Source organism: Mustelus asterias, chromosome 25, assembly GCF_964213995.1.
Source record: "Mustelus asterias chromosome 25, sMusAst1.hap1.1, whole genome shotgun sequence".
NCBI classification, from domain to species: Eukaryota; Metazoa; Chordata; class Chondrichthyes; order Carcharhiniformes; family Triakidae; genus Mustelus; species Mustelus asterias.
Window position 1 is genome coordinate 51,504,512 of NC_135825.1, and position 15,141 is coordinate 51,519,652.

Genomic DNA, 15,141 nt, shown 5'->3' on the forward strand with positions numbered 1-15,141 from the left:
AGAATATCCCACCTCCCCCCCTCCTGTACAACAAACACCCTATTTGATTTTCTCCCCATTCCCCCTCAACCGAATATCTCTGGGTCTGAATAACCCCCTGCATTGCAAACTGCCATCACTTTAAGCAACTTACTCTCACCCACCCCCAACTCCGTTGTGTCTCTGGGCCTTCAAAGAACAAAGAAAATTACAGCACAGGAAGAGGCCCTTCGGCCCTCCAAGCCTGCACCGACAATGCTGCCCCACTTAACTAAAACTCCCTACCCTTCCGGGGACCATATCCTTCTATTCCCATCGTATTCATGTACTTGTCAAGACGCCCCTTAAAAGTCACTTCCGTATCCGCTTCCACTACCTCTCCCGGCAATGAGTTCCAGACACCCACTACTCTCTGTTTAAAAAATCTGCCTCGTACATCTCCTTTAAACCTTGACCCTCGCACCTTAAACCTATGCCCCCTAGTAATTTGCTCTTCCACCCTGGGAAAACGCTTCTGACTATCCACTCTGTCCATGCCTCTCATAATCTTGTAGACTTCTATCAGGTCTCCCCTCAACCTCGGTCGCTCCAGTGAGAACAAACCAAGTTTCTCCAACCTCTCCTCATAGCAAATGCCCTCCATACCAGGCAACATCCTGGTAAATCTTTTCTGTACCCTCATCAAAGCCTCCACATCCTCCACAGGGGTTCACTCCCTGTGAAAAGCAAAACTGTGATCAGATAGAGAGAGAAATAGAATTGGAGATAGAAAAAATGCTACTGTGATTCAGACAGTGATTCAGAGAGGGAGACAGGGAAGCAGAGATTGGTGAAGGGTGGGGTCGGCTAACAAATTGAGATAGTGGATGCTGTTGTGAGCCAAATGAAATGATCCACAGAGTCAGAGAGATGCGCACACAGACTGAAATACAAAGTGAGAGGTGGAGAGAAATAGAAAGGGGGGCTTTGAAATCACAGCGTGACCAAGGTTCAGAGAGTGAAAGAGAGAGTGTGATCAAAAGGGAAAGATGCTGACATTTTGAGGCTGAGGTATGAAGTATGTGGAGAGGTAGGGTTTTAAGAAATACGTGGAGAAATAGTTCTGAGGATGGGGGAATTGCATCGACAGAGCTTCAGGGAGAGGGATTGAAATCTGGGATTATATTGGAGTCGGGATGACACGGAATATTCCTTCCCCTGATGCACAAACCCTTGACCATCTGTATAAAAAACCCACAATTCTATTTGAGTATAAAATGAATGACCAAGACTCATGGACTTTTATTAATATTTTTCGCTCTGGTTATAGCTCTTGTCTGAGGATTCCTTGCAGCAAAACTTTTCACTCTTTACGTCGTCAAAGCTCCCAAAGAAATTCTCCTTAAGAGGGAGAAAGAGGAAAAACAGTGAAAAATGACTAAAACCAAAAATAAAATGATTGAAAACAATAAAAGCCAGGAAATAAGTAACGGCAGGTGACAGAAGTGTTAGTGAGGGATCACGTTGGGACCAGTGACCATAATTCTATTAGTTTTAAGACAGCTATGGAGAATGAAAGATCTGGCCCAAAAGTTAAAATTCTAAATTGGAGCAAGGCCAATTTGGATGGTATCAGGCAGGAACTTTCAGCAGTTAATTGGGGGAGTCTTTGGGAAGGCAAAGGGGCGTCTGGTAAGTGGGAGGCTTTCAAAAGTGTGTTAACCAGGGTTCCGGGTAAGCACATTCCTCTTAGAGTGAAGGGCAAGGTTGTTGGAAGTAGGGAACCTTGGATGCCTCGGGCCCTGGTCAAGAAGAAGAAGGAGACACATGACATGGATAGGCAGCTGGGATCAAGTGGATCCCTTGAAGAGTATAGAGGCTTTCGGAGTAGAGTTACGAGATAAATCAGGAGGGCAAAAAGGGGACGCGAGATTGCTTGGGCAGATAATGCAAAGGAGATTCCAAAGAACTTCCAGAAATAAAGAAAGGGCAAGAAAGTAACGAGGGAAGGAATAGGGCCTCTTAAGGATCAACAAGGTCATCTATGTGCAGATCCACAAGAGATGGGTGAGATCGTAAATTAATATTTCTCATCAGAATTCACTGTTGAGAAAAGCATGGATGTTAGGGAACTTGGGGAAATAAATAGTGATGTCTTGAGGAGTGTACATATAACAGAGAAGGAGGTGATGGAAGTCTTAAAGTGCATCAGAGCAGATAAATCCCCAGGACCTGATGAAGTTTTTTTCCAGGAGATTGTGGGAGGTTACGGAGGAGATTGCGGATCCCCTTGCAGAGAAACTTGTATAATCGATAGTCACAGGTGAGGTACCTGAAGATTGGAGGGTGGCAAATGTTTTGCCTTTGTTGAAGAGGGGGTGCAGGGAAAAGCCTGTGGACTATTGGCTGGTGAGCCTCACACCTGTAGTGGGTAAGTTATAAGAAAGTATTTTGAGAGACAGGATCTGCTGGCATTTAGAGGCGCAAGGACTGATAAGGGCCAGTCAGTGTGGCTTTCTGAGTGGAAAATCATGTCTCACAGATTTGATTGAGTTTATTGATAGAGGAACCAAGAATGTAGATGAGGGCAGTGCAATTGATGTTGTCTACATGGACTTTAGCAAGGTCTTTGACAAGGTACCACATGATAGGTTGTTGCATGAGGCAAAGTCTCACGGAATCCAGGGTGAGGTAGCCAAGTGGATACAAAATTGGCTTGATGAATTAAGACAGAGGGTGGTTGTAGAGAGTTGTTCTACGAACTGGAGGCCTGATACCATCGGAGTGCCTCAGGGATCGGTGCTGGGTCCACTGTTATTTGTCATTTCTATTAATGATTTGGATGTTAGCAAGTTTGCAGATGACACCAAGATTGGTGACATAGTGGACAGTGAAGACGGTTATCTAGGGTTGCAGTGGGATCTTGATCAATTGGGCCAGTGGGCTGATGAATGGCAGATGGAGTTTAATTTAGATAAATGCGACGTGATGCATTTAAGTAGATTGAACCAGAACAGGACTTACTCAGTTACTGGTAGAGTGTTGGGACAAGTTATAGAACAAAGAGATCTAGGGGTACAGGTTCATAACTCCTTGAAAATGGAGTCACAGGTGGACAGAGTGGTGAAGAAGGCATTCGGCATGCTTGGTTTCATTGGTCAGAACATTGAATACAGAAGTTGGGACGTCTTGTTGATGTTGTACAAGACTTTGGTAAGGCCACATTTGGAATACTGTGTACAGTTCTGGTCACCCTATTTTAGAAAGAATATTATTAAATTAGAAAGAGTGCAGAATAGATTTACTGGATTGCGACCGGGACTTCATTGTTTGAGTTATAAAGAGAGGCTAGATAGACTGGGATTTCTTAATCTGGAGCGTAGGAGGCTTAGGGGCGATCTTCTGGAGGTCTTTAAAATAATGAGGGGTGTGAATCAGCTAGATATTCAATATCTTTTTCCCAAATGTAGGGGAGTCTAAAACTAGAAGGCGTATGTTTAAGGTGAGAGGGAGAGATACAAAAGATCCAGAAGGGCAATTTTTTCACACAGAGGTTGGTGAGTGTCTGGAACGAGCTGCCAGAGGTAGTAGTAGAGGCGGGTGCACTTTTGTCTTTTAAAAAGCGTTTACATGGGTTAGATGGGTACATAGGGATATGGGCCAAATGTGGACAATTGGGACATAAGAACATAAGAACATAAGAAATAGGAGCAGGGAGTAGGCCATCTAGCCCCTCGAGCCTGCCCCGCCATTCAATAAGATCATGGCTGATCTGAAGTGGATCAGTTCCACTTACCCGCCTGATCCCTATAACCCCTAATTCCCTTACCGATCAGGAATCCACCTATCCGTGATTTAAACATATTCAACGAGGTAGCCTCCACCACTTCAGTGGGCAGAGAATTCCAGAGATTCACCACCCTCTGAGAGAAGAAGTTCCTCCTCAACTCTGTCCTAAACTGACCCCCCTTTATTTTGAGGCTGTGCCCTCTAGTTCTCGTTTCCTTTCTAAGTGGAAAGAATCTCTCCATCTCTACCCTATCCAGCCCCTTCATTATAGAACCATAGAAAATTACAGCTCAGAAACAGGCCTTTTGGCCCTTCTTGTCTGTGCCAAACCATTTTTTGCATAGTCCCACTGACCTGCACTTGGACCATATCCCTCCACACCCCTCTCATCCATGAACCCGTCCAAGTTTTTCCGGCAGCTCATTCCACACTCCCACCACTCTCTGCGTGAAGAAGCCCCCCCTAATATTCCCTTTAAACTTTTCTCCTTTCACCCTTAACCCATGCCCTCTGGTTTTTTTCTCCCCTAGCCTCAGCGGAAAAAGCCTGCTTGCATTCACTCTATCTATACCCATCAAAATCTTATACACCTCTATCAAATCTCCCCTCAATCTTCTCCGCTCCAGGGAATAAAGTCCCAACCTATTCAATCTTTCTCTGTAACTCAGCTTCTCAAGTCCCGGCAACATCCTTATGAACCTTCTCTGCACTCTTTCAACCTTATTTACATCCTTCCTGTAACTAGGTGACCAAAACTGTACACAATACTCCAAATTCGGCCTCACCAATGCCTTAGATAACCTTACCATAACACTCCAACTTTTATACTTGATACTCTGATTTATAAAGGCCAATGTACCAAAGGCACTCTTTACGACCCTATCCACCTGTGACGTCACTTTTAGGGAATTCTGTACCTGTATTCCCAGATCCCTCTGTTCAACTGCACTCTTCAGAGTCCTACCATTTACCCTGTACGTTCTACTTTGGTTTGTCCTTCCAATGTGCAATATCTCACTCTTGGCTGCGTTAAATTCCATTTGCCATTTTTCAGCCCATTTCTCTAGTTGGTCCAAATCCCTCTGCAAGCTTTGAAAACCTTCCTCACTGTCCACTACACCTCCAATCTTTGTATCATCAGCAAACTTGCTGATCCAATTTACCACATTATCATCCAGATCATTGATATAGATGACAAACAACAATGGACCCAACACCGATCCCTGCAGCACACCACTAGTCACAGGCCTCCACTCAGAGAAGCAATCCTCCACAACCACTCTCTGGCTTCTTCCATTGAGCCAGTGTCTAATCCAATTTACTACCTCCCCATGTATACCTAGCGACTGAACCTTCCTAACTAACTTCTCATGAGGGACCTTGTCAAAGGCCTTGCTGAAATCCAGGTAGACAACATCCATCGCCTTCCCTTCATCCACTTTCCTGGTAACCTCCTCGAAAAACTCTAATAGATTGGTCAAACATGACCTACCACGCACAAATCCCTGTCTATCCAAATATTTGTAGATCCTATCCCTTATCACACCTTCCAATAACTTGCCCACCACCGACGTCAAACTTACTGGCCTATAATTTCCCGGATTTCTTTTGGAACCTTTTTTAAACAACGGAACAACATGAGCCACCCTCCAATCATCCGGCACCTCTCCCGTGAATACTGACATTTTAAATATGTCTGCCAGGGCCCCTGCAAGTTCAACACTAGCTTCCCTCAAGGTCCGTGGGAATACCCTGTCTGGTCCTGCGGATTTATCTTATCTTATCTTATAGGTCTCTATAAGATTCCCCCCTCAGCCTTCTAAATTCCAACGAATACAAACCCAATCTGCTCAGTCTCTCCTCATAATCAACACTAGTTTAGGGGTCAAAAAAGGGGTGGCATGGACAAGTTGGGCCGAAGGGCCTGTTTCAATACTGTAAACCTCTATAATTCTATGACTCTAAGATCCCAGGACTTGCTGAAATTCACATTTTCACTCGCGTGGGGGAAAAACTCATTTTTACATAGAACATAGAACAGTACAGCACAGAACAGGCCCTTCGGCCCACGATGTTGTGCCGAGCTTTATCTGAAACCAAGATCATGCTATCCCACTCCCTATCATCCTGGTGTGCTCCATGTGCCTATCCAATAACCGCTTAAATGTTCCTAAAGTGTCTGACTCCACTATCACTGCAGGCAGTCCATTCCACACTCCAACTACTCTCTGCGTAAAAAACATCCTATCCATTATTAATAACTGACAAAATGGGAACAGGTTTCAAATAAAATGAACTTGCAAATGTCTCATCTCTGTCCCGAAATTTGATTGATTTAACACATCAAAGCATTTTGGTGGAGACGGGGCTTTACACCCGAGACAGGCCAGTAGATAAAAACTGGATACAGAAATGAATCTCCTACTTCTATCAGTCACCTCTCCCACCCCCACCCCACCCTTCTGTTTCTCCCACTTGTCTCTTACGCACTCCCCCAGATCCATACGTGCACAATCCCTCATCTCTGCTCCTTTAAATCGATAATCTGTTCTGATCTCTGCTCTGTTTCTCTATCTCAGCATGAATCTGGATTGAAATGCTAAGTTTCTGTCTGGTCATTTAAAATAAAACTCAAAAGCAAAAGAAAGAAATGGGAGTGAGAGGGGCAGCAGGAAATCCACAAACCCACCCTGAAGAGGCTGATGCACATTTTATTAAAACATTGAATTCAGCCATTTAAAACATTTTCGGGAATTAGGCAAATACAAAAGTGCTCCTCATATTAGTCCTTGAAGTGAGGCCTAGTTAGAGAGTGTGCATTAAACTTCAGGGACAAAGAACAGGTTTCCCTGCCCGCAGTGAAGCAGAACAATCTCTGCTCAACATCCACAAACACCACCGTCCTGTATAATGCACAAACAAGAAAGAAACATAAGCAAGGAGTAAGGAGGATTAAAGGGGTCACGAAAAGCAATTGGCCAGCAGGATTCAGGAACATCCCAAGGCTTTTTATACATATATAAAGAGCCAGAGGTAGCAAGGGAGAGGGTTGGACCACTCCAGGACAGGAGGGAATCGATGCGTGGAGCCCGAGGAAATGGATAAGGTATTAAACTAGCACTTTGCGTCAGTATTCACCAAGGACAAGGACTTTGTCGATGATGAGTCTGGAAAGGGTGTGTAGATTGTTTGAGTCATGTTGAGATCAAAAAGGAGAAGGTATGGGGGTTCTTAAGAAACATTAAAGTAGACAAGTCCCCAGAGCCTGATGGGATATACCCCAGAATGCTGAGAGAGGCAAGGGAAGAAATTGCAGGGGTCTTGAGAGAAATCTTTGTATCCTCACTGGCTACAGGAGATGTCCCAGAGGATTGGAGTTCCTTTTATCCATCGCTCCAGGGTTGGTCCTGTTTTTGCATTTGATATTCCACTTCGCGTACAGTCACAGCTCTCTCTCTGTTTCTCTCCTTCTCTCTGCCTGTTTCTCTCTCCTATCAGAACTGATCCAGCCCCCTCTGTGTCCATTTTCTCTCCCCCCCCCCCCCCACCAGATCTATATATATCCAATCACCCACCTCTGCCCTTGTCTCTCCTGCTCTCCATAATCTGTCCTGATCTATGCTCTATTTCTCTATCTTGGAATGAATTTGAATTAAAATGCACTGACAGTTTTCTGTCTGACGCTTTATAATAATGACATGTTGTGGGGCGATGACTTTTTTTTCTGTGATTTATATTGAGAAGTGGAGAGAGAGATTCTTTCTGCATAGCAGACCTCACGCACACTGCAATGTGGTAACAGCCAGATTTTTAAAAAAACAATATCTTTAGAACTATAATGACTTCACTCAGGCCACTTAAGGTTGGCCTGTTGAAGTATGAACTGTCTGATTAAGGATTCAACTGATAAACCAATCAGGGAACTTTTGCCTTGTACTTAACTGGAAATGTCAGTTCGTCGACACCCCCAGGAGACAGACTGCCAACGACGAGCACTCTGCAGTTGTCAGAGTAGTCTCTTAGGGAAGGATTCCTGTCTCTAACAACTGAGCAGGGTGATGGGGCTGGGTGCTGGTGTTGCTCTGGCCTGGGACTTGGGGCCTATGTTTATGGCCCTTTTTTCCATTGCTTTCTCTGCCTGGAGAGCTTCCTATTCCCAGTGCTGGTGTTGGTTGGAACTGTTTGTTGCTTTGATATCTGGCAACAGTTTTCAGGCAAGCAATCTCAATGAAGCAGAGTCAAAGCCACCCCTAGGCCTCAGGAAAGTCCTTCTCCTGGGCTTCCCTTTGATTCCTGTCTGAGAGTCAAAGAGTGTTTCCATCTGTCTTGTTTGGGATTCGTGCAAGAACTTTCGTTCCAGCTGGAATGTGTGTGAGAGGTGATGTTCCAGTTGAGAATCATGTGGCCCAGGAAGGTGCAATCCCAGAAGACCCAACCCAGGCAGGAGTTCCCAGGAAAATGTGATTCAGGACGTTTTAACTCCGGAAGGTGCAAATTGGGAAAGTGTGATCCGAGTACGCATACCCTCAGAAGTTCTGGCCCAGCGGGAAGGAAACTTGGATGTGTTCAGATGAACTATTTGCGATTCCGGAAGGCGTAACCCTGAAAAGCCCCATACTGTTGCAAGATTACCTACAATGGACTCCATTGTTACTTGCAATGGACTGTATTGTTGCTTGCAATGGACTCTATTGTTAATCATATGGACTCTTGTTGTCTATCGATGTATTATTATGCCTTAATGTGTATTAGTTTGTTGATGTATAACTTCCCCCTTCTCTTTTTTGGCATTGTTTGTGGCACAGGTGGCGTGTCCACCGCCCCCGCCCCGCCCTCCCGGACAGAGTAACCACTGGAAGAGGCGTAGCGTCCGGTGAAGGAGAGCTCCAAAAGGTGAAGTCCCGGACAGAGTAACACCGGAGGGTCCCCAACCTCTGAGGGAAAGTTCGGAAGGGGACCTACCATCTCCGGTCAAAAATTTGTAAGGGAGGCCCGGATAGAGTAGCTCGGGGGTGACTTCCTCTCCACCTTCTCCCTCCGGCCGGTGTAACCCCCGGACATAAGTACCTCTGGAGTATCCCCCCACCCGCCCGGCAGGGGAAAACCCGGGAGGCGACGCCATGGAGGGCTGCTGATAATCTATAATGCTTAGTCCCAGCGTAACAGAGTTGTTTATTATATTAATGGTTGTTTCATAATCTATCATTGTGGATTGTCTGTAGCGCCGATGGCGTATTGTGACGGAAATGTTTGTTGTTGTGCTGTGCAGTGAACCCGGAGGGTCAGCCTCGGAGAGAGAGCAAGAACCCTCAGAAGGGGAAAATATGGAGGGAATGCACTGGTAATTCGAAGATCATTTAAAACGAATCCTTTCTTAATGCAAGGTAGTAGACGTTCGTTGTTGGTTAAATGGACAACATTAGCCGTCGGTACTGTTCATGTTGCGAATCGCTGGTTTATTGTTGTTGTGAACTGCTTGTTATTTTGTCATGTTATTTGTACATGACATGTTTGGTATTGATACTGATGTAATGTAATTCTGTATTTGTACCTGTTTTGATAATGAAAAAAGTGGATCATCAATTGAATCCAATCAGTGAGTCTTTGCTTTCTACTTAACCCGGAGTGTCAGTTCGTCTGACGCCCTGGAGATGGACTGCAAATAACTGGCACTCTGAGCACTGCGGACATCAGAGTAGTCTCTTGGGGAAGGACCGCTGTCTCTAACAACTGAGCAGGTTGTTGGGGCTGGATGCTACTGTTGCTGTGGCCTGGGGCTTACGGCATGGGGCCGATGTTTCTGATTCTGTTTTCCATTGCACTCTCTGCCTGGAGTGCCTCTCTCTCAAGAAGAAGTGAGGGTTTCAGTTCCCAGTGCTGGTGTTAGTTGGAGCTGTTTGTTGTTTTGATCTCTGGCAACAGTTTCCAGGCCAACAGTCTCCATGAAGCAGAATCAAAGCCACCCCTGGACCTCAGTAAATTCCTCCTCCTGGGCCTTTCGTTGATCCCTGTCTGAGGGTCAAAGTGCGTTTTCATCTTTCTTGTTTAGGACTCATGCAAGAAGCTTTGTCCCGCTGGGACTTGTGTGAGAGGCGATGACCCAGTTGAGTCTCGTGTGTCCTAGATGGTGTAACCCAGGAAAGGTGCTGTCAGGAAAATGTGATTCAGGAAGATTTAACCCCGGAAGGTGCAACTTATTAAGGTGTGACCCTAATAGGCATAACATCGGAAACTGGCCCAGCGGGTTGGAACCGTGGAAGTATTCAGATTAATGATTGTGATCTCGGAAGGCGTAATCCTGAAAGTGAAAAGCCCTGAAAGGTGAAGCCTTCGGAATGTTGCAAGGTAATTTACAATTGGCTCGATTGTTACTAGCATGGAGTCTATTGCTGCTTACAGTGGACCTTATTGCTAACCATAATGGAGGGATTATCTATTAATGTATTATGTGGGCTTGCTGTTGTCTCAGTTTATTGGTTTATCACTTCCCTTTCTCTTTTTTTGCGATGCTTGTGGCCCGAGGGGCGCCCCCCCAACCCCCCTCCCAACCCCCCTGCCCCCAGATGGAGTAACCCCCAGTGGGGGGCATAACCTCCGGTAAGGGAGAGTTCCGGAAGGAGAAGCCCCGGACAGAGTAACACCGGACGGTCCACATTCTCCGGGGGGAAATCCAGGAGAGGACGAGGACTGAGTACCCCGGGGAGCCTCCCCCATCTCTCACCGCCCTGGCCAAAAATCCGGAAGGATTGCCAGGGAAGAGCAGCTCAGGGGTGGCTCTCTTTGCACTTCCCACCCCTCCAGCCCAAAATCCGTAAGGTGTAGCTCCCGGACATTATTACCTCTGGGGCTTGCCTCTCCCCCAACCCCCCCCCCCACCACACGCCCCGCCTAACCCCCTACGCCCCGCCTACCTCCCCCCACGCCCCGCCTACCTCCCCCCCACGCCCCGCCTACCTCCCCCTCGCCCCGCCTACCTCCCCCTCTCGCCCCGCCAACCTCCCCCCTCGCCCCGCCAACCTCCCCCCTCGCCCCGCCTACCTCCCCCCTCGCCCCACCTACCTCCCCCCTCGCCCCGCCTACCTCCCCCTCGCCCCGCCTACCTCCCCCTCGCCCCGCCTACCTCCCCCTCGCCCCGCCTACCTCCCCCCTCGCCCCGCTTACCTCCCCCATCGCCCCGCCTGCCTCCCCACTCGCCCCGCCTGCCTCCCCACTCGCCCCGCCTACCTCCCCCCTCGCCCCGCCTACCTCCCCCCTCGCCCCGCCTACCTCCCCCCTCGCCCCGCCTACCTCCCCCTCGCCCCGCCTACCTCACCCCCTCGCCCCGCCTACCTCACCCCCTCGCCCCGCCTACCTCCCCCCTAGCCCCGCCTACCTCCCCCCTCGCCCCGTCTACCTCCCCCCCTCGCCCCGCCTACCTCCCCCTCGCCCCGCCTACCTCCCCCCTCGCCCCGCCTACCTCACCCCCTCGCCCCGCCTACCTCACCCCCTCGCCCCGCCTACCTCCGTAAGGTGTAGCTCCCGGACATTATTACCTCTGGGGCTTGCCTCTCCCCCAAACCCCCCCCCCCCACCACACGCCCCGCCTAACCCCCTACGCCCCGCCAACCTCCCCCCTCGCCCCGCCTACCTCCCCCCTCGCCCCGCCTACCTCCCCCCTCGCCCCGCCTACCTCCCCCCTCGCCCCGCCTACCTCCCCCTCGCCCCGCCTACCTCCCCCCTCGCCCCGCTTACCTCCCCCCTCGCCCCGCCTGCCTCCCCACTCGCCCCGCCTGCCTCCCCACTCGCCCCGCCTACCTCCCCCCTCGCCCCGCCTACCTCCCCCCTCGCCCCGCCTACCTCCCCCCTCGCCCCGCCTACCTCCCCCTCGCCCCGCCTACCTCACCCCCTCGCCCCGCCTACCTCACCCCCTCGCCCCGCCTACCTCCCCCCTAGCCCCGCCTGCCTCCCCACTCGCCCCGCCTGCCTCCCCACTCGCCCCGCCTACCTCCCCCCTCGCCCCGCCTACCTCCCCCCTCGCCCCGCCTACCTCCCCCCTCGCCCCGCCTACCTCCCCCCTCGCCCCGCCTACCTCCCCCCTCGCCCCGCCTACCTCCCCCCTAGCCCCGTCTACCTCCCCCCCTCGCCCCGCCTACCTCCCCCCCTCCTCCCACCGCCGCAGGAGAAAAACCTTGGGAGGCGATTCCCGAGATGATTACAGATAATCTATAATGTTTCTTTCCAGCTGAATAGAGTTCTTGCTTTATTATTATGTGAATGGCTGTTTTATGGTCTATCATTGTGAGTTGCCTACGGCTCGGACCGTGTACCATCTCAGACAAATTAACCCCCAGATAATCGGGCAGGCAAAACTCCGGGAGGTGAGAAAATCCAGAGGGTGAAACTCTGGAGGGTTGCGGATGACACACCATGGCTATTGTATTTTGATGTAGAAATCTGTTGTTATACTGTGGCGTGATCACTGGGGGGTCAGCCTCGGAGAGAGAGCAGGGTCCTCAGAAGGGGAAAATATGGAGGACATTGCCTTGGGAATTCGAAATTTTTCTTAGTGCAAGGGAGTTGTTGTTCGTTGTTGATTCAACGATGGTGTGAGACATTGTTACCTTATATATAGCGACTGACTGGTTTATGTTTGTTGCGAGCTGCTTGTTATTCTGATGTTATTTGTACTACTGTTTTTACATTACATGTTGGTGTTGATACTGATGTGATGTATTTTTACATTTGTAACTCTACCTGTTTTGGTGATAAAAAGAGTGCATTCAATTGATGAGCCAATTAGGGAGTCTTTGCCTTGGACTGAAAGCGGAGTGTCAGTTCGCCTGACACCCTGGAGTTAGACTGCTAACTACTGGCACTCTGTGAACTGCAGTTATCAGAGTAGTCTCTTGGGGAAGGACTTCTGTCTCCAACAACTGAGCAGGGTGTTGTGACTGGGTACTGTTGTTGCCGTGGCCTGGGGCTTAGAGCCGAGGGCCTATATTTCTGGCTCTGTTTTCCATTTCATTCTCTGTCTGGAATGCCCATCTCTTCAGAAGAGGAGAGGGTTTCTGTTCCCAGTGCTAGTGGTAGTTGGAGCTATTTGTTGCTTTGATCGCTGACAACAGTTTCCAGGCCAGCAGCCTCCATGAAGCAGAGTCAAAGCAACGCCTAGGCCTCAGTAAAATCCTCTTCTTGGACCTTCCTTTGATTCCTGTCTGAGCGTAGAAATGGGTTTTCATCTGTGTTGCTGAGAACTTTGTCCCGCTGGGACTTGTTTGAGAGACTCGTGTGTCCTAGATGATGTACCCAGGAAAATGTAAGTCACGAAAGTTCAACCCCAGAAAGAGCAACTCAGTATGGCGTGACCCGAGTAGATGTAACCTCAGACGATGTGGCCCAGCTCCTTGGAACCTTGGAAGTATTCAGATTAATATTTGCAATCCTGAAAGGTGTAAACTTGAAAGGGAAAAGCACTGAAAGGTGAAGTTTCGGTGGACAGAACAATGCCAGGAGGCATTTGAGAATTTAAGAGCAAGGATTAACTACCACACCTTCTTTAGCCATGCCAGACTTGCTGAAATGCTTCAAAGTCGCCATCGACGCCAGCGATGTAGGGGTTGGAGCTGTGTTGTTACAGGAAGGCTCAAAATCAGCCAGACAAAATATTCCACCACTAAAAATGAATTATTGAGCTTAGGAATGACCTTACAACATTTTAATATTTACGTTATGGACAATGGTGCATGCCGATTACAACCCTTTGGCATTTCTGGAAAGCTTTAGGGATAAAAACATCCAATTATTTCATTGAAGTCTCATGTTACAAACATTTAACATAAAAATTGTGCACGTTGTGGTTCATGAAAGTGTTATTGCGGATGCTTTATCGTGAGCTTTCTATTAAAAATAAAGCCATATTTTGCTGAAGAGGTTTCATTTTGCTTCAGGGGGCAGGTGTTGCCAAGTTCAGTTTGTGGAGTTGGAATTTGATGTTTGTAAAGATGTAAAAAAAATTGTAAAAATGCTAGAGGGAAAAAAAATATGTGGCCCCTTTAAAAGCTGGTGTTCTGTGTCAGTGCTTGGATGTTTAAATTGCAAAGTACATACAGACTCCAAGATGCAACATTTGTATCGAAAGCCAAGCAGTTGTCTTGAAAAGACCCGTTTTGTTTGAATTCCCCAATCAATTCAAAGCAGGCATTTGCATACCAGGAACGAATTACTTTTATAGAACATAGAACAGTACAGCACAGAACTGCCCACGATGTTGTGCCGAGCTTTATCTGAAACCAAGATCAAGCTATCCCACTCCCTATCATCCTGGTGTGCTCCATGTGCCTATCCAATAACCGCTTAAATGTTCCTAAAGTGCCTGACTCCACTTTCACTGCAGGCAGTCCATTCCACACCCCAACCACTCTCTCCGTAAAGAACCTACCTCTGATATCCTTCCTATATCTCCCACCATGAACCCTATAGTTATGCCCCTTTGTAATAGCTCCATCCACCCGAGGAAATAGTCTTTGAACGTTCACTCTATCTATCCCCTTCATCATTTTATAAACCTCTATTAAGTCTCCCCTCAGCCTCCTCCGCTCCAGAGGGAACAGCCCTAGCTCCCTCAACCTTTCCTCATAAGACCTACCCTCCAAACCAGGCAGCATCCTGGTAAATCTCCTCTGCACTCTTTCCAGTGCTTCCACATCCTTCTTATAGTGAGGTGACCAGAACTGCACACAATATTCCAAATGTGGTCTCACCAAGGTCCTGTACAGTTGCAGCATAACCCCACGGCTCTTAAACTCCAACCCCCTGTTAATAAAAGCTAACATACTATAGGCCTTCTTCACAGCTCTATCCACTTGAGTGGCAACGTTTAGAGATCTGTGGATATGGACCCCAAGATCTCTCTGTTCCTCCACAGTCTTCAGAACCCTACCTTTGACCCTGTAATCCACATTTAAATTAGTCCTACCAAAATGAATCACCTCACATTTATCAGCGTTAAACTCCATTTGCCATTTTTCAGCCCAGCTTTGCATCCTATCTATGTCTCTTTGCAGCCTACAACAGTCCTCCACCTCATCCACTACTCCACCAATCTTGGTGTCATCAGCAAATTTACTGATCCACCCTTCAGCCCCCTCCTCTAAGTCATTAATAAAAATCACAAAGAGCAGAGGACCAAGCACTGATCCCTGCGGCACTCCGCTAGCAACCTGCCTCCAATCCGAAAATTTTCCATCCACCACCACCCTCTGTCTTCGATCAGACAGTAAGAAGTTTAACAACACCAGGTTAAAGTCCAACAGGTTTATTTGGTAGCAAAAGCCACACAAGCTTTCGAAGCTCTAAGCCCCTTCTTCAGGTGTGAAGAAGGGGCTTAGAGCTTCGAAAGCTTGTGTGGCTTTTGCT